Source organism: Arachis hypogaea, chromosome 10, assembly GCF_003086295.3.
Source record: "Arachis hypogaea cultivar Tifrunner chromosome 10, arahy.Tifrunner.gnm2.J5K5, whole genome shotgun sequence".
Lineage (NCBI taxonomy): Eukaryota > Viridiplantae > Streptophyta > Magnoliopsida > Fabales > Fabaceae > Arachis > Arachis hypogaea.
Window position 1 is genome coordinate 24062179 of NC_092045.1, and position 5978 is coordinate 24068156.

The following is a 5978-nucleotide window of genomic DNA, read 5'->3' on the forward strand; positions in this document are numbered from 1 at the left end:
CAAACTTAGAGTCTGACTGTGTGGGCTCTTCTTGACCTTGAACTGAGAGAAGCTCTTTATGCTTACTCTCTTTTGTCACAGAAGGATGACCATGTGCTTGAAACACAAGGTATTCCCCATTTAATTGAAGGACTAATTCTCCTCTGTTGACATCTGGTGCGCGAAATTGTGAACTATACTTTTTCACAACCCTCATAATCCCCGGTAATGGCTCCAAGAACTTGGTGGCTCAATACCATGGCATTACACAACTTCGCACAACTAACCAGCAAGTGCACTGGGTCGTCCAAGTAATAAACCTTACGCGAGTAAGGGTCGATCCCACGGAGATTGTTAGTATTGAAGCAAGCTATGGTCATCTTGTAAATCTTAGTCAGGCAAACTCAAATGTATATGGTGATGAACGAAAATAACATAAAAGATAAAGATAGTGATACTTATGTAATTCATTGGTAGGAACTTCAGATAAGCGTATGAAGATGCCTTCCCTTCCGTCTCTCTGCTTTCCTACAGTCTTCATCCAATTCTTCTTACTCCTTTCCATGGCAAGCTCGTGTAGGGTCTCACTGTTGTCAGCAGCTACCTCCCATCCTCGCAGTGAAAGCTAATGCACACACTCTGTCACAGTGCTGCCAATCACCGGTGTGGTTCCCTCCCCTACTGGAATAGAATCCAGTGATTCTTTTGCGTCTGTCACTAACGCCCAGTAAGTTACAGGTTTGAAGCACGTCACAGTCATTCAGTCATTGAATCCTACTCAGAATACCACAGACAAGGTTAGACCTTCCGGATTCTCTTGAATGCTGCCATCAATTCTTGCCTATACCACGAAGATTCTGACTTCACGGAATGGCTGGCTCGTTTGTCAGGCGATCAACCATGCATCGTGCAATCAGGAATCCAAGAGATATTCACTAGAGCCTCGAATGCTAGTAGAACAAGAGTGGTTGTCAGTCACTTTGTTCATGGGTGAGAATGGTGATGGGCGTCAATCATCACCTCCATCAAGTTGAAGAACAAGTGATATCTTAGATAAAGAACAAGCGGAATTGAATGGAAGAACAATAGTAATTGCATTAATACTCGAGGTACAGCAGAGCTCCACACCTTAATCTATGGTGTGTAGAAACTCCACCGTTGAAAATACATAAGCATAAGGTCTAGGCATGGCCGACTGGCCAGCCTCCCAATGATCTAAGATCTAAAGTGATCAAAAGATATAAAGATCCAAAGACTTAAAGATCCAAAGATTTCTAATACAATAGTCAAAGGTCCTATTTATAGAAAACTAGTAACCTAAGGTGTACAGAAATGAGTAAATGACATAAAAATCCACTTCCGGGCCCACTTGGTGTGTGCTTGGGCTGAGCAATGAAGCAAATTTCGTGCAGAGACTCCTCTTGGAGTTAAACGCCAGCTTTAGTGCCAGTTTGGGCGTTTAACTCCCATTTGGGTGCCAGTTCCAGCGTTTAACGCTGGAATTTCCTGAGGTGACTTTGAACGCCAGTTTGGGCCATCAAATCTTGGGCAAAGTATGGACTATCATATATTGCTGGAAAGCCCAGGATGTCTACTTTCCAACGCCGTTGAGAGCGCGCCAATTGGGCTTCTGTAACTCCAGAAAATCCACTTCGAGTGCAGGGAGGTCAGAATCCAACAGCATCTGCAGTCCTTTTTGGTCTCAGAATCAGATTTTTGCTCAGGTCCCTCAATTTCAGCCAGAAAATACCTGAAATCACAGAAAAACACACAAACTCATAGTAAAGTCCAGAAAAGTGAATTTTAACTAAAAACTAATAAAAATATACCAAAAACTAACTATATCATATCAAAAACATACTAAAAACAATGCCAAAAAGTATACAAATTATCCGCTCATCACAACACCAAACTTAAATTGTTGCTTGTCCCCAAGCAACTGAAAATCAAATAAGATAAAAAGAAGAGAATATACTATAGACTCCAAATTATCAATGAAACTAAGCTCCAAATTAGATGAGCGGGACTAGTAGCTTTTTGCCTCCGAACAGATTTGGCATCTCACTTTATCCTTTGAAATTCAGAATGATTGGCTTCTTTAGGAACTCAGAATCCAGATAGTGTTATTGATTCTCCTAGTTAAGTATGATGATTCTTGAACATAGCTACTTTATGAGTCTTGGCCGTGGCCCAAAGCACTCTGTCTTCCAGTATTACCACCGGATACATACATGCCACAGACACATAATTGGGTGAACCTTTTCAGATTGTGACTCAGCTTTGCTAAAGTCCCCAATTGGAGGTGTCCAGGGTTCTTAAGCACACTCTTATTGCCTTGGATCACAACTTTATTTCTTTCTTTTCTTTTTCTCCCCTTTTTTTTCGTTTTTCTCCTTCTCTCTTTTTTTTTTTGTATTCACTGCTTTTTCTTGCTTCAAGAATCATTTTTATGATTTTTCAGATCCTCAGTAACATGTCTCCTTTTTCATCATTCTTTCAAGATCCAACAATTTTAACATTCATGAACCACAAATTCAAAAGACATATGCACTGTTTAAGCATACATTCAGAAAACAAAAAGTATTGTCACCACATCAATCTAATTAAGCTAGTTTTAAAGATGAATTTGAAATCCTGTACTTCTTGTTCTTTTGTAATAAAAACAGTTTTCATTTAAGAAAGGTGATGGATTCATATTCATAGCTTTAAGGCATAGACACTAAGACACTAATGATCATAAGACACAAACATAGATAAACATAAGCATAAATTTTCGAAAAACAGAAGAATAAAGAACAAGGAAATCAAGGAACGGGTCCACCTTAGTGATGGCGGCTCTTTCTTGCTCTTGAAGATCCTATGGAGTGCTTGAGCTCCTCAATGTCTCTTCCTTGTCTTTGTTGCTCCTCCCTCATAATTCTTTGATCTTCTCTAATCTCATGAAGGATGATGGAGTGTTCTTGATGCTCCACCCTTAGTTGTCCCATGTTGGAACTTAACTCTCCTAGGGAGGTGTTTAGTTGCTCCCAATAGTTTTGTGGAGGAAAATTCATCCCTTGAGGAATCTATCCATCTCCCATGACTCGGAGGTGGAAGCCTTTGCCTTCCCTTTCCTCTTTCTAGAGGTTTCTCCGGCCTTGGATGCCATAATGGTTATGGAAAAACGAAAAAGCAACGCTTTTACCACACCAAACTTAAAATGTTTGCTCGTCCTCGGGCAAAAGAAGAAAGAAGAGAGTAGAAGAAGAAGAAATGAGGAAGAGGGAGATGGTGGTGTGTTCGGCCAAAGAGGGGGAAAAGTGGTGTTTAGGTTGGAAAGTGGTTTGAATTTGAAGGGTGAGGTTGGTGGGGATTTATGAAGGATGGATATGAGTGGTGAAGAGAAGGGTAGGATTTGATAGGTGAGGGGTTTCTGGGGAAGAGGTGTTGAGGTGATTGGTGAATGGGGGAAGAAGAGAGAGAGTGATGGTAGGGTCCTGTGGGGTCCACAGATCCTGTAGTGTCAAGGAAAAGGCATCCCTGCACCAAATGGCATCAAAATCCACGTTTTGAGCCATTTCTGGCGTTAAACACCGGGCTGGTGCCCATTCCTGGCGTTTAACGCCAGGTTCTTGCCCTTTCCTGGCGTTTAACGCCAGTCTGGTGCCCCTTTCTGGCGTTAAACGCCCAGAATGGTGCCAGACTGGGCGTTAAACGCCCAACTGCTAGGCTTACTGGCGTTTGAACGCCAGCAGCATCTTCCTCCAGGGTGTGCTGTTTTTCTTCCTGTTTTTCATTCTGTTTTTGCTTTTTTCATTATTTTTGTGACTTCTTATGATCATCAACCTACAAAAAAAAGATAAAATAACAAAAGAAAATAATTAATTATAAAACATTGGGTTGCCTCCCAACAAGCGCTTCTTTAGTGTCACTAGCTTGACAGAGGACTCTCATGGAGCCTCAGAAATGCTCAGAACCGTGTTGGAACCTCCCAACACCAAACTTAGAGTTTGAATGTGGGGGTTCAACACCAAACTTAGAGTTTGGTTGTGGCCTCCCAACACCAAACTTAGAGTTTGACTGTGGGGGCTCAGTTTGGCTCTGTTTTGAGAGAAGCTCTTCATGCTTCTTCTCCATGAAGACAGAGGGATATCCTTGGGCCTTAAACACCAAGGATTCTTCATTCACTTGAATGATCAACTCTCCTCTATCAACATCAATCACAGCCTTTGCTGTGGCTAGGAAGGGTCTGCCAAGGATGATGGATTCATCCATGCACTTCCCAGTCTTTAGGACTATGAAATCAGTAGGGATGTAATGGTCTTCAATCTTCACCAAAACATCCTCTACAAGTCCATAAGCTTGTTTTCTTGAGTTGTCTACCATCTCTAGTGAGATTCTTGCAGCTTGTACCTCAAAGATCCCTAGCTTCTCCATTACAGAGAGGGGCATGAGGTTTACACTTGACCCTAAGTCACACAAGGCCTTTTTGAAGGTCATGGTGCCTATGGTACAAGGTATGGAAAACTTCCCAGGATCCTGCCTCTTTTGAGGCAGTTTCTGTTTAGACAAGTCATCCAGTTCTTTGGTGAGCAAAGGGGGTTCATCCTCCCAAGTCTCATTTCCAAATAACTTGTCATTTAGCTTCATGATTGCTCCAAGGTATTTGGCAGCTTGCTCCTCAGTGACATACTCATCCTCTTCAGAGGAAGAATACTCATCAGAGCTCATGAATGGCAGAAGTAAGTCCAATGGAATCTCTATGGTCTCAGTTTGAGCCTCAGATTCCCAAGGTTCCTCATTGGGGAACTCATTGGAGGTCAGTGGACGTCCAGTGAGGTCTTCCTCAGTGGCGTTCACTGCCTCTTCTTCCTCCCAGAATTCGGCCATATTGATGGCCTTGCACTCTCCTTTTGGATTTTCTTCAGTATTGCTTGGGAGAGTGCTTGGAGGAAGTTTAGTAATTTTCTTGCTCAGCTGATCCACTTGTCCTTCCAGATTTCTAATGGAAGATCTAGTTTCAGTCATGAAACTTTGAGTGGTTTTGATTAGATCAGAGACCATGGTTGCCAAGTCAGAATTATTCTGCTTGGAACTCTCTGTCTGTTGCTGAGAAGATGATGGAAAAGGCTTGCTATTGCTAAACCTGTTCCTTCCACCATTATTATTGTTGAAACCTTGTTGAGGTCTCTGTTGATCCTTCCATGAAAGATCTGGATGATTCCTCCATGAAGGATTGTAGGTGTTTCCATAGGGTTCTCCCATGTAATTCACCTCTTCTATTGAAGGGTTCTCAGGATCATAAGCTTCTTCTTCAGATGAAGCTTCCTTAGTACTGCTTGGTGCATTTTGCATTCCAGACAGACTTTGAGAAATCATATTGACTTGTTGAGTCAATATTTTATTCTGAGCCAAAATGGTATTCAGAGTGTCAATCTCAAGAACTCCTTTCATCTGACTAGTCCCATTGTTCACAGGATTTCTTTCAGAAGTGTACATGAATTGGTTATTTGCAACCATTTCAATCAGTTCTTGAGCTTCAGTAGGCGTCTTCTTCAGATGAAGAGATCCTCCAGAAGAGCTATCCAAGGACATCTTAGACAGTTCAGAGAGACCATCATAGAAAATACCTATGATGCTCCATTCAGAAAGCATATCAGTGGGACACTTTCTGATCAATTGTTTGTATCTTTCCCAAGCTTCATAGAGGGATTCTCCTTCCTTCTGTCTGAAGGTTTGGACTTCCACTCTAAGCTTACTCAATTTTTGAGGTGGAAAGAACTTTGCCAAGAAGGCATTGACTAGCTTTTCCCAAGAGTCCAGGCTTTCTTTAGGTTGAGAGTCCAACCATGTTCTAGCTCTGTCTCTTACAGCAAAAGGGAATAGCATCAGTCTGTAGACCTCAGGGTCAACCCCATTAGTCTTGACTGTGTCACAGATTTGCAAGAACTCAGCTAAAAACTGATGAGGATCTTCCAGTGGAAGTCCATGGAACTTGCAATTCTGTTGCATTAGAGAAA

At 41.9% G+C, this 5978-nt stretch overlaps 1 non-coding gene across 1 annotated transcript; it reads left to right on the forward strand.

Annotated features, from left to right (window-relative positions):
• The first annotated feature begins 5607 nt into the window (after positions 1 to 5607).
• On the forward strand, positions 5608 to 5715 carry LOC112718920 (small nucleolar RNA R71). Its single transcript, XR_003161246.1, has one exon. It is a non-coding gene; the product is annotated as a small nucleolar RNA R71 (small nucleolar RNA).
• The last annotated feature ends 263 nt before the right edge of the window (positions 5716 to 5978 follow it).